Genomic DNA, 18,706 nt, shown 5'->3' with positions numbered 1-18,706 from the left:
ACTTTGAATCCCGCCGGCCAAGAGCACTCGGGCAGCAGCTTCTGCTGGATACGGGCGATGGGCGGGACGAACGGCGCCGAAGCCGGTGGCTGTGGCAGCTGCTGCAAGAGGCTTCCGCGCCGCTCTGTCCCACTCATCGCCCGTATCCAGCAGATAGGCTTTGAATTTTTGGCTGGGGGGGGGGGAGAAGTAGGACCTTCCTAACTCCCCCCCCAGCCAAAATCACAAAGCCAGGCAGCCCCCAGCCGCCAAAGGAGCCTCCTGATTCTCCCCGCCCTGTGGAGAAGTGTGGAGGGCTGCGTCACCGCCCGACGCCCCACCCCGTCCTGCATAATGTTCTCTGCCGGGAGGGCAGCGCCGCCGCGGACCGGCTGAAAACCCCCAACGGCCCGGTCCCGGTCCACGGACCGGCGGTTGGGGACCTCTGATGTAGACCATCTCCACACGATGGTGCTACAATTATTCTTTACTCTTATTCCCCATTAATCTGGCCATTCATTTACTGAGGAACAAAATAACCATCTCAACAGACCTGTGGTTTCTGACCCTGACATTTAAATAGTATTAAATGGCTATTACGGTATGTAGGGCCACGTAAAAAAAAAAAATCCTTATCCACATAACAAATACAAGCAGGCTTCCACAGCCCCATAACTGGAGACCAAAAACGATCAAGGGTGTTTGAATCTTCATAGGAAGGTTGTTTATAAAGCAGGAATCTTGAGACAGAAAGCACACTTCCTAAATCCTATCTGTAAGCCCTGCGTGGAAACCAAAACTGATGGGACACAGAACTTATCCACCTTGCCTGATAGAATAAAATAACATTCTTGTGATCAATGTTCCCTCTAATTTTTTTTCGGTGTGGGCGGAAAAGTATAGTGTCTGAACGGCAGTCCCCTTGGGACTGGGCCGCATAGAAATAAATAAACAAACAAACAAGAAATAAATAAGAAAAAAATCCCTTCTTTTTTATTAAAAGAAATTAATAATTTAAAAAAACCAAAATCCATTACTATTAAAACTAAAACAACTAGCAAAACCAAAAACATAACTATTAATAAAAACAGGTGAGGGCTGGGTTTTTTTCCTCTGTTATTATTTAAGTGCTTTTACCATATGCTTTAAATCAAGAGTCACTTCTCTCTCTGTTTCTCTCTCTTTCCTGTCATTCTAAGCCTCAAATATTTTCTATTTCTCTTTTTCTCCACTTTTTTCTATAATTTCTCTTTCTCTCTCTCTTCCTACCACTCTTCTCTCTCTCTTGCTTTCTCTGTCTGTCTCTCTCTTGCTTGCTTTCTTCCTTTCTCTCACTCTCTTCCTTCCTCTCTCATCTCTGTCTCTCTTTCTTTCCCTCCCCCTCTTGCTCCCTCTTTTTCTCACTTTCTCTCTCTTGTTTTCTTTCTCTCTCTCTCTCTTGCTTTCTCTCTCTCTCACTCTTTCTCTCTTGTTTTCTTTCTCTCACTCTTTCTCTCTCTTGTTCTCTCTCTTGCTATCTCTTTCTCTCCACCCTTTCTCTCTCTCTCTCTTTCTCACTTTCTCTCTATCTTGCTCTGTCACTCTCACTATCTCTCGTTCTGTCTCCGTTCTTCTCACAGCGGAGACCGGCGAAGGTGATTTTCAATGTCGGGCGCGTGGGCGGGCGCGAGCACTCCCCATCCCCCTGCCAGTCTGCCCGGAACATTCAAAGTAAGAAAAACGGGACTCAACCCTGACTTTCTCGTCGTTTCTTCAATATTTCAATTAGTTTTAATTTTAAACAAGTTTTACAATTTGAATAAAAAAACCTAAGGGGGCTAACTTCACTCTGCTCTTGATATTTTACAGGAAAATTAGTTCAGAGAAATAAGAGGAGATTGAAAAAATTATGAAACAAAATGAAAGTCTCAGCTCAAAAATTTAAAAATATGTCATCGAGAAAGTAGAGCTCCTCCACGAAAATATTGAATTGAAAGAACTGTATAGGTGAGAAATTTTTATTTTTATTTTATTTATTTTACTAATTGGATTTATATGCCGCCCCTCTCCAAGGACTCAGGGTGGCTTACAACATATAAAAACAAATGCAATACAAATACAATAGCAAATCCAATTAAATTAAAACTATAGAGACAATCTAAAAACCCCAATTATGTTAAAAATCAGTCATACCCATTCAAACAACAGCCATACAAACATTTGGTTGGCCAGGGGGACTGAGATATAACTGCCCCAAGCCTGGTGGCATAAATGAAGTGGGGGGGGGCAGAGCAAATCTCCAGGGGGAGCTGATTCAGAAGCCACCACAGAAAAGGCTCTTCACCTACGCACCACCAAACGACATTGTCTAGTTGATGGGACCTGGAGAAGGCCAACTCTGTGGGACCTCACCAATTGCTGGGATTGATGCGGCAGAAGGCGGTCCCACAAGTACCGCCAAGTACCGATGCCATGTATGGCTTTATAGGTCATTACCAACACTTTGAATTGTGTCCAGAAACCAATCAGCAACCAATGCAATCCACGTAGTGTTGGAGAAAGAGGGGCATGTCTAGGAATGCCCATGACCGTTTGCACGGCCGCATTTTGCACAATTTTAATTTTCCAAACACTCTTCAAAGGTAGCCCCATGTAGAGAGCATTGCAGTAGTTGAATCTCAAGGAGATAAAGGCATGAGCGACTGTGAGTAGAGACTCACGGTCCATATAAGGCCGCAACTGGTGCACCAGGCAAACGTGCCCCTTGCCACAGCTGAAAGATTATGGTTTCTTCCCCCCCAGAGTAATGGACCAGCAGATGGAAGTATCCTCTGAAAGCTTTCTGGGTCCATCAGGTGCCTGGGAAGGAATCACCTAATCAGTTCCATCTCCCTGCAGAGGAGGACTGAAGCCTTGAAATCAAGCCGTAGCAGAAAATGACAAAGGCAAAATATTTAAGACCCTTAATTTCAGATCATTGCTCAACTGCTCTGTGGGGAATACCATGTCAGGAGCATGCCCCCCTCATGAGTTGCACCCTAAATTACTTCGGTCAGGTCCATGGTTGCCATGGTGGCCATAAACTCCTGCACCAATCCAGAGGATTCTCTGAGCAACAGGTTAATGTCCACCAAGACAATAAGCTTGGAGAACTCCACTGCCAGCCCAGCTACCTCCTCGAGTAGCGCAGGCAGGGCTGTTGACACGCAGCTGGGAGGCAGGTACATGAGCAACAAGCCCACCTGAACCCCTAGGTCCAAATTCACAAAGAGGGCCTCACAACCCATAATCTCAGAAGCAGCGAGCCTGCGTAGGCTGAAGGACTTTTTCACTATAATAGCCACTCATCCCCCCACCTTCCCTGAGGTCATGGCTGGTGCCACACCTGCAACCCAGCTGGGCACATTTCAGAGAGAGGGACTCCTCCTTCTGGGCCCAGCCAGATCTCAGTCACACATGTCAGGTCAGCCTCCTCATCTAGGAGTAAATCCTGGATGAGGGGAGCTTTATTTACAATCGACCTGGCATAGAGTGTCAACCGCCTGAGCCTAGGGTCTGAGATTCGCTTGTCGCCAGTACCCCGGGCTAAGCTCATGGGGCCAGAACAAGGGATCGCTTTCAAGCAGCGAGCTCTTGTTCCCCGAGAGCAGCCTACCCCATGTCTCCCATCATATCTGCCTCTCCCCAGCATAACCGGGATATTCCGGCCCTGTGCCACCCTAGATATGGGCTCCTCCACTCCTCCCGCCTCTACATTGCAAGAGGGCTAATATTTCTCTGGTCCTTATATTTTACAGGAAAACATCAGTAATTGAAAAATTAACAAGAGAAAAAGAAGAAATGAAAATGGAGAAAATCACGTTCCAAAACATTGACTTAATGGATAAAAATGAGCAGCTTTGCCGAGACTATTATGAATTGAAATGGAGGTGAGAAATTTTTAGATAGACACCATAAACTTCCTGGTCCAGAATTTTGTATTAGGTTCTCCTTAACTTAGAAATTTCAGAAAAATCTCACATTCTCCTTATTTTAGAAAAAAAAGAAAGAATTATAGCTCATTATAATTTTACATCTATAAATCTAGTAGATAGCCTCATTCAACTCCCACTGCCCAACTATAGATATATACTTTAGGAATGAGAATTTCCTGACATCAAAGCAGTTCCCATTATTTTTAACTAAGAATACTTCGTTGTTGGTCCAGTTCATAGCTAACCTTCTGGGTTTTTTTGGAGAAGAACTACCGAGGAAAGGCTCTTGCCCATTAAGGAATGGAAAAACTGAAGAAAAAAGAAAGCCACATCAGCTCAATAAAAAATGGCTGAAAATGTCAGTGGATGAACTTAAAACAAAAAACCTTAAGAAATCCATTTCAAATATGCTGAACTGGCTTCAAAAAAAAAAGAGAGAGAGAATTCGTGTAAGCTGTCAGGGTACACCCTGCCCCAATGGCTTAATGAATGCCTAACCAACCTGCCAAAGGAATGTGCCGAGGATGTGAAAGGTTGGTTAGGCATATCACTAAGTAATGTCCAAGAAGAAGGGCCAGAAACATGTGATTTAGATGTGCGGGGATGGCTTGAAGCATCAATTATAGGCATTCAACATCTACAAAAGTCCAAGTCAGAGTTTCAAAGAAGCCGAAAAAAGAGATGGCTTGAAATATCAGCAAAAAACCCCAAGCAGCAATGTCCTGAAGAATCTGTGAATATATCAGAATGACTTCAAGAATCCTTAGAAAGCCTCCCACTATCTGGAGAACCTACCATGTTTCCCTGAAAACAAGACCTCGCCCTAAAATTTGACTAGCAGTAATTGTGTAGAGCTGTGGAGTTTCCTGTTTCACTCAGAGATCCCGTGGAGGACTGTGATTTTTGAATTTGTGCCACCCTAGATATGGGCTCCTCCACTCCTCCCGCCTCTACATTGCAAGAGGGCTAATATCTCTCTGGTCCTTATATTTTACAGGAAAACAGCAGTAATGGAAAAATTAACAAGAGAAAAAGAAGAAATGAAAATGAAAATGGAGAAAATCACGTTCCAAAACATCGACTTAATGGATAAAAATGAGCAGCTCTGCCGAGACTATTATGAATTGAAATGGAGGTGAGAAATTTTTAGATAGCCACCATAAACCTCCTGGTCCAGAATTTTGTATTAGGTTCTCCTTAACTTAGAAAATTCAGAAAAATCTCACATTCTCCTTATTTTAGAAAAAAAAAGAATTATAGGTCATTATAATTTTACATCTATAAATCTAGTAGATAGCCTCATTCAACTCCCACTGCCCAACTATAGATATATACTTTAGGAATGAGAATTTCCTGACATCTAAGCAGTTCCCATTATTTTTAACTAAGAATACTTCGTTGTTGGTCCAGTTCATAGCTTTTCGCACGCACATTCCAAGACATTAGTTCCCACGTTCCCACAATCAGGAATTCCTTTGACCTGCTTGAGCTCTTTTCCCCATGCAGGTAGGTAGGAAAATTTCAATTGTGGGATGAAATCCTGTCAGCTTTTAAATGGATCCTACTGATCTTTTTAGAAAAACCTTCCAGATGAAATGTTGTTTTGAGGGGTGGGATCAGATGCAGTTGTCCTTCTTTCTACATAAGGTAACTGGCATCCTGCCAAACACATTCCTTGCTATAGCTAAAGTTAATTTGACTTTCCTTTGAAAAAAAGGGGAAGTTTTTCCAGATTTATCCTGATCTGAAAATGCCCAGCATAATCGCCAGCACATTTTTGGGGGGTCCGCCCATCTGCTCTGTGCACAGGATTAATTGCCACTGTTTTGGGGTAGGACTAACTTTTCCTCCAGGGTCTTTGGTGGAGAAGAGATGTCCCAACTTGCGTGAGATCTAGCCCCACCTGGCTGGCTCTTTAAGACCAAGAAAGCGGCCCTCTTGCAGGTCTAAATTGGGGTCCCCAACGAGATGAATTCTGTTTTAGCTCAGGGGTTGGAGAGAATCCGCGCAATGGAACAAGGCAGAAATGGACCTTTTTGGGACCTTTTGGTAAGAATCTGCCTTCAAACTACTGAGTGCCACAAGATCCATCCAGGATGTGCCTTTGACTAGATTGACACAGCCACCTCACCTTCCAGCTGATAGGCCATCAGAAGTCGGGGCAGAGCCAAACTCAAACTTGGTATCTCTGAATCCCACTCACTTTCACGAGGGATCCCTCAACCTCTCACTCCTGGTTTCCACCAGGGCGCTCCTAGCAGCATTGCCAGCAGTGTCTTTCTTACAGAGAAATCATCCAGGCCACTGATTGTCCATGGGGAAGACCGGGGCACTCCGACACTTGCTTGGCATGCTGGGAAGATATCTTAAAGACAAGATTCCATCCTGAGCACCCAATTTTTCCCAAAATCACTGGATCAAGTGGAAAAGAAGCCTTAAAGGAGGGCTCTTTAAACTTAGCAACTTTAAGACTTGTGGACTTCAACTCCCAGAGTCAGCTATGCTATGTCAGATATGCTGGCTGGAGAGTTCTGGGAGTTGAAGTCCACAAGTCTTAAAGCTGCCAAGTTTGAAGACCCCTGCCTTAAAGGAAAGAAATTACTGCACTTACAGGAGATTGTGGCTAGGAGGGGAGAAGACTTCCACCCTAGCAAACCTCACCTGGACTGCGGCCCCTTTCTAAAGATCCCGACTCATTCCGAGTGTCCTGTCCCCGCCCCCCATTGTAGCCTGCTAACAGGAGGAATCTCTTTCCTTGGGATGCTGCACAGCAGCCGCCACCTAGTGGTCCCTGCCTGCTACTGCAGCCTATCCTTCAAATCGGAGGGGAGATTAAAGGAAACGTTGCCACCCACGCTCCCCAGGAATTACTATGGGAAACGTTCTCTTGCGCATGTTCCATTAGTCCTCTGACGCTACCGAGAAGGTTGGCTTCTTCTGGGCGTTCTGCGCATGATACAAGAAGACTTCCCGTTGGCTGGAGCGTGGGTGTGTCTCTGTGAGGAATATGCAATGCAAATTGGCCCGGAGCTCAATCACTGATGGGAAGCATGGCAGGATGACTTGACCCCTTCCTCTCCCTGCTTTGAACTCCTCGGATGTGTGGAGCGCCCCCTGGACGTTGCGCACAGGAATTGTCATGACTTTCAGCCGGTCCTGGGGTTGAGCGGAATCAAACAGTCTTTCTGGATTTCCTCTTTGTTAATTGGGTGGTGGGGGGGTGGAGAGTCTGCTGCTGCGTTAGTCCCCACTGAGGTGCGAAAATATGCCCCTCCCCTTGAGGAAGGAGCAGTGAATTTTCCCTTGCTGGCACAGCTGGTAGACTGGTCCTGGGGTGTGTGTGGGCATTGGTGTGGGTTTTATTAGGGATGTCTGGATTCTGTAGTGTAGTACAGGCTAGGGCGGATTGCTACTACCGGCTATTACCGGTGGGGTGTGCACGCAGCTTGGATTATCTCATTGTGCATGTGCATCCCCAGCATGATTTGGCTTCCGCGCATGGGCAGGAAGCAAAAAATGTGCTGAAATCTTGCAAGGGAACACGTGTATGTGTGTTTTTGGTGATTTTTAGATGCAAAAAATCACCAAAATCTTGCACGCATGCGCCTCTCCTCACAAGGTTTTGCTTGTCTGCACGAAGCAAAAAAAATGCAAAAAATTAAAGAAAAAAGATGGTGGTAGCCCATAGGACTGGCACCAGAGTGGTTGCCTGCAGATTGCACAATTTGGCGGCTGCTATTGATGCGCAGTGGCAACCCATCCCTGAGTACAGGGTCTCCAACCTTGGCAACTTTTAAGACTTGTGGACTTCAACTCCTAGAACTCCTCAGTCAATTTCAACTCTGGGAGTTGAAGTCCGCAAGTCTTAAAGTTGCCAAGGTTGGAAACCTCTGGTCTAGTACAGCTGTTGGAGGTTAGGCTAACTCTAATGTTCCCCTACCCTTCTCTGTCTCTGTCTGTCTCTTTCTTTCTGACTCTCTCTCTCTCACACACACACAAAATGACAAATTGTACAGTAGAATTTTAATAACTACTAAATCTAACTGGCGAGCATAGTTATGTCCTTCTTCCACATCTGCAGGAATCCCAAAGTTTCTCTTCCTAGCTAGTACTTCAGTGGGAAGGAGACAGGCAGTGAGGGGTTACCAAAATTTTTACTACCACACTGTGGGCGTGGCTTATGCATTTTGTTTCAACATATTTCAGTGCAAATTGGGTGTTCCGGGGTGGAGTTCCATTTTCGCTACCCCACTGCGTCCCACCCCCCATCCGGGCAGTAGCCCACCCCTGATTATCTACTACATAAAGTGTATGTACACACATGCACACACAGCTCTTCTAAAATTATACACATTCAACCTAATTTATTGCGACAGGAAAAACATACCCAGAGCCCAGAAGGGAAAAAAGAAAATAAAAAAAAATAAAAATTTTGCTACCGGTACTGAGTACCTGACCATACCCGTAGGAGCCCATCACTGGAGATAGGTGAACGTTATTACAGGTAATCCTCAACTTGTTACAGTTTGTTTAGTGATCCTATGGAAAGCTAGCACCCAACCCTGTCTTAGAAGAATGAAATATTTGGAGAAATATTTAAAAGGTAGAATATTATATTTCCCTAAAGGAGAAACATGCTCTTGGAAAACAGCCCCCACCTTTCTTAATAGCCCCAGCAGGACTGGACCAGCCTATCTACAAGACAAAAGACCTTCAGCCTCAGTGATGCGATTAGCCCTCACGAAAGATCTAAACGAGGGCAAAATCATTCAGCCGCAATAGGACAAGCCCCTTCATTTCATTAGCAAGCTTCAACCATGCCTGAGACTCAGATAACTTACAAAGTTAACTATGACTGCTGCATAACCTGGGAGTCTGACAAGCCAACAGAATACATTTCTTGCACAGGAACAGGAAGCTTAAGGGCAAGGCCCAAGAGAGGGTATAAATACCTCAATCTCTCTCCTCCATATGTTGCCCAGGACCTCAAACCCATGTGGTCCTGTTCACCAATAAACCATCTTTCCAATCAGCCTCCATGTTTCCAGTGTCTTTCTCCCCACTTGGAACTGAACCATCTGGATACAGTATTTTGCAGGGGGAAAAACACGCTGGGACATGCACACCGCATGCAAGAGAACCAAAGCTGCGGGTGCAGCACTCCGGTAGCTTTGATAATCGCAATCTGGCCCTGATTATGTCCACATGCCCATCACATCCCACACTGACTTCATGTTGGGGAAGTAGGGCAGTCCATGGCTACCTGCTTATTCGAATGTAACCACATTTTGTGGGTGGGGACACGAGGTTGACATTTGAAAAACAGGCTGGTTGCAAAATATCCATTTCTGACACAGAATTCACTCTCATGTTCCATCAGCTGCAGCAAAACATTCTTGTTTGAGGGATACATTCTCATGACATCACCTCCATCTCATTTCACTCTTTTTCTAGAAACTAAACAGACGATTTTAATCTCTTTTTACCAAGTTGGCAGGCACTGTTACCTATAAGCTGCGCGGGTGCGCGCCCGCGCAGCCATTAAAAACCCTCTGCGCAGAAACATTTGAAGTGGCGCAAAGCCATGCAGTCCCAGATCACTCACTTCTCCAGCCAGCAAAGCCGGCTGCCCGGGAAAGCGGACGCTTTTTAAACATGTGGTGGCACGTAGAACCATATCAGAAGGTACACAAGACATTGCCCTATGTCAGCTCCAGTGCGTGTGTGTGCGTTGGCCATCTGAGGCTAGGCTAGGCTAGGCTAGGGCTAGGGCTGGGCAGGGGCTCTAGGGCTGGGGCTGGGGCTGGTTTCCTGTTCTGTCCTGAGGGACTGATGTCATGTTACCTCATTACAGTTTCATATTGGTCATTTACTTTCATATTCAAAATCCATTCACACTACAAGAAGTCTTCACTTTTGTTCTTCATGTTTTACTATAGTTTTTTGATGTACCCAATTCTCAATGACTTCAACTTACTTCTATGTCTCTGACTGGCCTACTTACTTATTTATTTTTGCCCTTCTCTGCAGACTCAGGGTGGCTCACAACAAAATAGGTACAAAAATACAATGCATAAGAAATCTAAATTTAAAAATCAGATCTAAACCCCCAATACATTAAAACAAGAATACACACTCATCCCATGTAGATTCCAATCCGTTGGCCGGAGCTAGGCATCACACTCAACGGCCCCAAGCCTGCTGGCAAAGGTGAGTTTTGAAAGCCTTGCGGAAGGCCAGGAGGGTGGGGTCAGTACGAATTCCTGGAAGGAGTTGATTCCAGAGAGCCAGGGATGCCAGAGAAGGCTCGTCTAATAGGCCCTGCCAGGCGGCATTGCCTAGCTGACGGGACCTGGAGAAGGCAAACTCTGTGAGACCTAACCAGCCCCAACTCTCACTTCAACTTGGACAAAAGCATATTATTATGTCTTCTGCCGGGCTTCTCGTTGCGAGCCCCCAATTAAGTCCAAAAAGAGAAATTCAAACACAGATGTTTGTAAAGGAACTATTATTATTATATTATATTATATTATTATTATAATTATGCATACTTATTTTCTCCTCAGCCAACAACATGGCATGATTTGCATTCAAAAATACACATCTATTCATGTTGCCAATCAAACACTTTTAACATGAGAAACATTTGTTATTAAGCATTCAGGGGGATATGACGTTATTCCCTCAATGTTGAAAAATTTGCTATGGAAGAAGGTTTAAAGTATACATGAAAAGTGATATGGAGGAGATTTTGAGAAAATTGAAACATTATGATCTAATTAATTTGATGTGATTAAGAATAGTAACAGGCTAAAATGTATATTGGCTAACAGTTTTCTTTCTTTCTTGTCATATAAGGAATTGGAATAATTATTTTTTGTTCAGCTGTCAAATGGTAAGGAGGTGGCATTGGTTAATCTATGTATACCGAAATTGCAAAAATGATATACTATAATGTAACTTAAAATTAATGGTATCTTTTTTTCTATACACATGATTAGAGAAGGAAAATTTAAAAAAAATTACCCCCCCAAAAGAAAAATTTACTAGCCTTTCCATTTATTATCACGCTTATTTCCATCCTATACTGTTCTCATCGCACTCAGTAGCCAAACCTTTGCCTCTAAATGCAGTCCTCATTTAATGACCATTTATTTATTAACAGTTTAGGGTTATAATGAATAAGAGGATTTATGACTGGTCCTCAAGGTAGCAGTCATTGCAGTGTTCTTGCAATGAAATTACAATTGGGTGCTTGGCGCACAATTATGAGAGTTACAGCATCCTGCAATCCAGGGGGCGGGTTCTGAGTTTTTTTGCTGCTAGTTCACTCCTTGCTGTGCGGGCGCTTCACACACGCATGCATAGTGCTAAAAAAACAAGCTTACGCGCATGCACAGAAGCAAAAAATAAGATGACAGAACCTGTGGCACCGAGAACTGGAGAAAAGGAGAGGAGAAGAGGAGGAAAGTAGGGAGAGGAGGAAATGAAAGAGGAAAGAAGGAAGGATAGTTTTGATTGTAAACGGGGGATAAAATTAATTTTAAAAATTAATTGAGCTGGTATTTTAGAAATAGGCTAAATTCGGATCCCCCATCAGAATCAAAACTGCTGAAACCATTTCAGAGGTGGGACTTTCAGCCAAAAAGCTGATGAGGTTATCATGTATATGAGGAGCCATGGCGATTCTAGGACAAAGGTTTGCCTTAATAGGATAAGTCATGAAACACTCATTGTGATAATTGACTGCTACATACATATATATATCCAAGATCCCAATCCTTGTGCTGAGGCGTTTAGTTGAGGAGTGGAGGAGTTGAGGAGTTGAGTTGAGTTGAGTTGAGTTGAGTTGAGTGGAGGAGTGGAGGAGTGGAGGAGTGGAGGAGTGGAGGAGTGGAGGAGTGGAGGAGTGGAGGAGTGGAGGAGTGGAGGAGTGGAGGAGTGGAGGAGTGGAGGAGTGGAGTGGAGGAGTGGAGGAGTGGAGGAGTGGAGGAGTGGAGGAGTGGAGGAGTGGAGGAGTGGAGGAGTGGAGGAGTGGAGGAGTGGAGGAATGGAGGAGCGGAGGAGCGGAGGAGCGGAGGGGCGGAGGGGCGGAGGGGCGGAGGAGCGGAGGGGCGGAGGGGCGGAGGGGCGGAGGAGCGGAGGGGCGGAGGGGCGGAGGAGCAGAGGAGCGGAGGAGCGGAGGAGCGGAGGGGCGGAGAGGTGGAGGGGTGGAGGGGCGGAGGGGTGGATGGGTGGAGGGGTGGAGGGGTGGACGTGCTGAGGATCTGAAGTGTGGAATTGCTGAAGTGCTAAGGCGTGAAAGACCTGAGGATCCTGGTAAGGACACGGTTTTGGAAGAATGACCCAGTGGGTCCCACTTTTAGAGAAAGCACTGAGATGTCATTTCCCATCTTGCACCAAGCCTTGATGACACGTTTGCATTCAGCATTTAGTTTTTACATCGAAACTGAGAGGCAGACTTTTTGGTGAATGTCTATAAAATTCTGTTGCTAATCCTGTTGCCAATCTCCATTTTAAAGGCAGATAAATTATAGACTAAATATAGAATACCAAAAAGACATCTGCTATTTGTTGACCTGCATTCTGATCAAACTTTGGAGAAAAAAAGCTGCATATATAAATAGTTGAGCTTGTGATTCATATGAAGCTCTCATCACTATTGCAAATTTTGTTAAGGCAATTGTGATGTCACGCAACCTCACAAAAAGGGTACTGTGAGAAAGCAGCTTGTTGGCCTACTTTGGCAGATTGGCATTTGGGAACAAAGTGAGAACTTTTCCCACACACTAAATCAAAAACATTACCTCTAGAAATTGTTTTGAATATTTCGTGTCTGTTCTGCTATGAAAGAGAAAAATATTCTTTGAATTGAAAGGCTCTTCATGGGGAACATTCACAGCCAAGTACTATGATAGATCCATGATAGTTCAGCAGGTCCATGGTTACATCCCTTACACAGAAGGATTCACATTTTTAAAACTGTTGCATGACTGTTGATGTTTCCTTTTACAATCTGTTAATGTTTTATTTCACTTAGTTACCAAGTATTGCCTTTAGATAAGGCAAGCCACATATAAATAGAAAATGTGTTTCAGCAGACACTGAAGTCTGCAGGAGATACGCAGAAACTCCGCTGCTCTTGAGACTGAACTATTAGGCCGATGGGAGATGGTCTTTTCCTGCATCATCTCGAGAGTTTACAAGGCAGTCTTGAGGCAGCTGCATTTGGCTACAGCTCTGTCTTTATAAAATCCATAGAACACTTATTTTAGTATGGTCTTTAGGGGCCCATGTTGTTATGGTTTAGATTTTAATTTACCAGTCACATTTTTCATTATTGTGTCTATTCGTCTAGATCTTTTAGGACAGAAATATTATTTATTTGCTTATCTTTTTATGTTACTTATGTTCAACACCTGTCCTAAAGGAAAGGTAGCCAGATTTTAACATTGGTAAAGCAGGACACCATTGACCGGGGGTGTTTCTTGATTAAAAATTTGGTCTATATGGAGCAACAAAAAGTTTCATAGAACACAAAAATAGTATTGCAATATATATATTTTAATTTTAAGTACAATTTACAAATATAATACATTAAAAAGTTATGCATAGTATTATTTTATTCTTTGCCATATTTAATGCCATATAATGCTCGCTACTATTTCAGCCATTATTTTCTTCTTTATTTTCCTGTATGTTCTGGAACCTCAGAAAGAAAGCAGGTTTTTCAAGTTCCGTCCTAAGTAAAACTTCTTCCATATTTTTAATAGTTGTCATCCTGTTAGTTTCTGTTTCTTGCATTTTTGCCTCCATCTTTTCACTCTTCTCTTCTATTTCTTTTATTTTTGGCTCATTCTTTGATAATGTTTATTGAATAGACTCTATTTTCCCATCCATTTTGACTACTCTATCCTCTACTCTTTTAATATTACCCCTCATATCTTCCATGTTTTCTGTCATCTTTTCATAATTTTGATTGATTGATTGCTGCATCCTTACCATGGATTGGAATGTAGTCGCTGAAGACATCGACATTTTACTACATTCCAATACAAAACTGGCAAAAAGCCAGTTTTAAATTAAATATTTTAAATATTTCCAGAATATAACTCCAATTAACCATATACTTCTATTATATTTATTTAAACTATTTCAAAAAAGAGTTGCTATGTGTCAGGTTTGTCTATTAATATCTCTGCCTCTCAAATATTGAATAGTTAATGTAATTAAAAATTAAAGATCTAATAATTAATAATAATAACAAGCAAGCAATCTATCACTATAGTAGGTAATAGAGTAAATCAATCAATGACAGTTCATTTACAAAGCAATGTTAAATAAAGTAGCCAATAAATAGTTAAGTAATTTTGATTAATCAGGTTTGATCAATATTTATATTAATTCTATATTTAATATGGAATCAATTGTAAATGAATATCAGAAGAGGAAAGAGAGAAATAGGAATTAGGATATACCTAGACAGTTTTACATTGATTATTAAATAAGATCAGTTTTGAACTCTTAATGTTATTAAGTTAGTTAAGAACCCAATTGTCTTCTAATTAATGTATCAGTCTGACCCAATCCTAAATTAATTCAACAATGTTCCTTATTGGTCGTCAAGTTGCTTATAGTTCTAATCCGTTTATATCCAAATTAATAAACCCGCTGAGCTGGTGATACTCCCTTTATTTTCAGCGTGGGGCTTCCAGTTTGCCTAGTCACCTCTAAGTCTTCTGTTCTTTCAACTTGCACAAAACTTCATATACATTCAAAAACACCACCTTGCCCTTTGCTATTCAAACAGCTCGTCCGGAATGATTCCCAAGTAGGTCTAAATCTGGTATTAGGAGGAGGGAGTCTGTGGCTGGTCTCCTATCTCCGAGCTCTGATTTCCGATCTCCAATCACCCGTCCGCCACTTCAACTCTTTCTCCTCACCCATCTTTCAAGTCCTCACTGTTCCTGATGAAATGCAATGACTGCTGCGTTGCCCCTTGGAACTCCCGATCAAATCAAATACAATCAAATCAATCCAACCAGACAGCATCAAGGGCTCCTCTCTCCAAGTCATTCTACTATTACCACCTCTCACTCCGAACCTTCCCACAAATCTGCAATCCCCATCCGTTTTAGTCCCTTATTTGGCTTATTTTGGCTGTTATTTCTTGCTTCCCTTTTAAGTGTCAGGTAGCTGCATCAGCTGTGTTTCTGAGGGTATTTCTCGCTCTCTGGGGGATCACCTTAACGCCACAGGAAGTTCCTCTTTAAGTTGTGGAGGCTCTCCAAGCTGCAACCAAAAAAGCTCAAAAGCAGAGAACAGACCTGGAGTTCACTGGAGGCTGCCCTGCCATGATGCGATGTCAAGTTGGAAGTAAAAAAAAAATAATCAGGACTTTTTAAAAATGCTGCGGGATGTGGGACAAATTGTTAAAAATTGGGACTGTCCTGCCAAAAGTGGGACATCTGGTCACCTTACCTAAAGGATCAGAGTAGAGGAATTAGAGGGGAAATATAATTTTAAAATTATGTGCTATTCTGGACACTGTCTCAAGTTTAGATTCCAATTTTGGAAATAAAAATGTCAAGGCTGTTCTGCATTCTCACCTATTACTTTGTCTTCTAGTTTCCATTACTGATTTTGCGATGGAAAACAATTTGTTGACAAAATTAAGAGAAAAGATGAAACGTCTCGAAAGGGAGGTAAGAGAAAACATTTGTTCATACGCTGTCACAGTAAATGTGTGATGGAACATATAGAAATTTTAGGCAGGTAGCTAGGTAGCTAGGTAGGGATAGATAGATAGTATAGAGAGAGAGAGAGAGAGAGAGAGACAGACAGACAGTCAATCAGACAGACATATAGATAGAAAGAACAGTAGGTAGTTGGAGAAACACAGATAGACAGACAGATAGAATATGAATTGTGATTTCTGTTTATCCTCAGTTGACCATTTTGGTTTTTGTTTTGACCTTTGAAATACATAGTTAGCTTGCATTAGCAACCCAAGAAAGCCAGTTTGGTATCGTGGTTAAGGCATCACCCTGCGCACCCAGTGACCGACATTCCTTGCCCCACTTTAGGCACAAAGCCAAGTGGGTGACCCTGACCCAGTCACCTTTTCTTCCCCTAGAAAGGAGGCAACATCAAACCACTTCTGAAAAATCTTGTTAGGAAAACAGCAGGAACTCATCCAACCGAGAAGAAACTGGACTTTCCCTTTCCTTTGCTTGGGTTTTTTTTGAAAATATTTAGACCATAATCCAAGAAGTTTCTTCAGTTTTGGAAGAATAGTAAAATGTTATTTTTTTCAGTAGTGGGAATTTCCAGGCATGTGTCAAAGATTAGATGGCAGAGATATAGTTGGTACCCCAGATTTGAAGAGGAAACAATGTTTAATATCATTTAGAATTGTTGATAGAAAAATTAGTGTCTTTAATCACTGTCAATTTGCTTTTTAAAAATAGGGTATTTTGTCTCCGGATGAAGAAAGTTCGAGACTTCCTCTTCTGGCACAAAGACATGCTGAGGTATATAATGTATACTTGCAGCTCACCTTAGAATATAATTATGAGAAAAATGAAAATAAATGATTTTTTCACAATTGGTAATGGTTCATAATGCATGTGCAGCATATTTTATGTAGTATATATATTCGCTTTATATTTCTATTGCATATATGAAATCCATACACACATCTATACAGACTAGTTTATTTGTAATTTCTGTAAAAGAATGGCAATTATCAGAGCTGATGCTAATTCTTGGTCGGTTCCTTCGTTGCTACATTAGCTAGCTTCTTTGGCCACATACAATACCAATAGCAGTGAAATAAAATTTAGATGATTCATAATTGTTTTGAACCACTGTGTTTTACATTTCCTAAAGAAATTAACTAAGACTACTTTTTTTTCTAGCCCACCATAAAGTTGCGTTCCCATCAGGTAAGCAATCTAGTACATAAGGAACCTGTTGAGTGTGCATGACCGAGACATAGTTCATATCATAAAAAGAGGGGGGAAAGCCCAGTGTGACTGATTGGGTAGTGAGGGGTAGCAAGTGGGCTGCTACGGAAATATATTCCTGACTTATGATCTATTTTGGCTTCTCTAGATTTTTCAGACAAAAGCGCAAAGTTCAGATGCTGATTTGACGAGAGTGAAGGAGCAGAATTATATGTAAGTCTTCACATAGTTCATCAAATCTTTGCACAATCCTATTAATTTTACCCTGTCTGTATGACATTCATAATTTCATAAGGTATTTTTAATGTGTATTTAATAAAAAATGAATAAAAAGGTTGATAATTCAAGTTAAAAAAAAACCTGGGGTCTAATTTCTCTCTGGTCTTCATTATTTGCAGCATGACAATGAAAATTTCGAAACTGTTAACGGAAAAACAAGAATTAGAAATAAAAAATAATGAACTTTTTGAGGAAAATAAGAAACTTTGCCAAGAAAAAAATGAAATTTGTGAAGACTTTGAAGAAAAGTTGAGGAGGTGAGAAAATTTTAGATAGCAACCCTGACTTTCTCGTTGTTTCTTCAATATTTCAATTAGTTTTAATTTTAAACAAGTTTTACAATTTGAGTAAAAAAAACCTAAGGGGGCTAACTTCACTCTGCTCTTGATATTTTACAGGAAAATTACTTCAGAGAAAGAAGACGAGATTCAAAAAATTATAAAAGAAAAGGAAACCCTCAGCTCAAAAATTCAAAAATGTGCCATGGAGAAAATAGACCTCCTCCATGAAAATAATGATTTAAAAGAAGAACTGCGTAGGTGAGAAATTTTTATTTTTATTTTATTTATTTTATTAATTGGATTTATATGCCGCCCCTCTCTAAGGACTCGGGGTGGCTTACAACATATAAAAACAAATACAATACAAATACAATAGCAAATCCAATTAAATTAAAACTATAGAGACAATCTAAAACCCCCAATTATATTAAAAATCAGTCATACCCATTCAAACAACAGCCATACAAACATTTGGTCGGCCAGGGGGACTGAGATCTAATTGCCCCAAGCCTGGTGGCATAAATGAAGTGGGGGGGGCAGAGCGAATCTCCAGGGGGAGCTGATTCAGGAGTCCCCACAAAAAAGGCTCTTCACCTACGCACCACCAAACGACATTGTCTAGTTGATGGGACCTGGAGAAGGCCAACTCTGTGGGATCTCACCAATTGCTGGGATTGATGCGTCAGAAGGCGGTCCCACAAGTACCGCCAAGTACCGATGCCATGTATGGCTTTATAGGTCATTACCAACACTTTGAATTGTGTCCAGAAACCAATCAGCAACCAATGCAATCCACGTAGTGTTGGAGAAAGAGGGGCATGTCTAGGAATGCCCATGACCATTTGCACGGCCACATTTTGCACAATTTTAATTTTCCAAACACTCTTCAAAGATAGCCCCATGTAGAGAGCATTGCAGTAGTTGAATCTCAAGGTGATAAAGGCATGAGCGACTGTGAGTAGAGACTCCCGGTCCAAATAAGGCCAAATAAGGAGGATTGAAGCCTTGAAATCAAGCCGTAGCAGAAAATGATCTGACCATGACAAAGGCAACATATTTAAGACCCTTAATTTCAGATCATTGCTCAACTGCTCTGTGGGGAATACCATGTCAGGAGCATGCCCCCCTCATGAGTTGCACCCTAAATTACTTCAGTCAGGTCCAACTCCTGCACCAATCCAGAGGATTCTCCGAGCAACAGGTTAATGTCCACCAAGACAATAAGCTTGGGGAACTCCACTGCCAG

Source organism: Erythrolamprus reginae, chromosome 3 (assembly GCF_031021105.1).
Source record: "Erythrolamprus reginae isolate rEryReg1 chromosome 3, rEryReg1.hap1, whole genome shotgun sequence".
Lineage (NCBI taxonomy): Eukaryota > Metazoa > Chordata > Lepidosauria > Squamata > Dipsadidae > Erythrolamprus > Erythrolamprus reginae.
The sequence above is the reverse complement of the archived record's forward strand: the minus strand, read 5'-3'. Positions refer to the sequence as shown.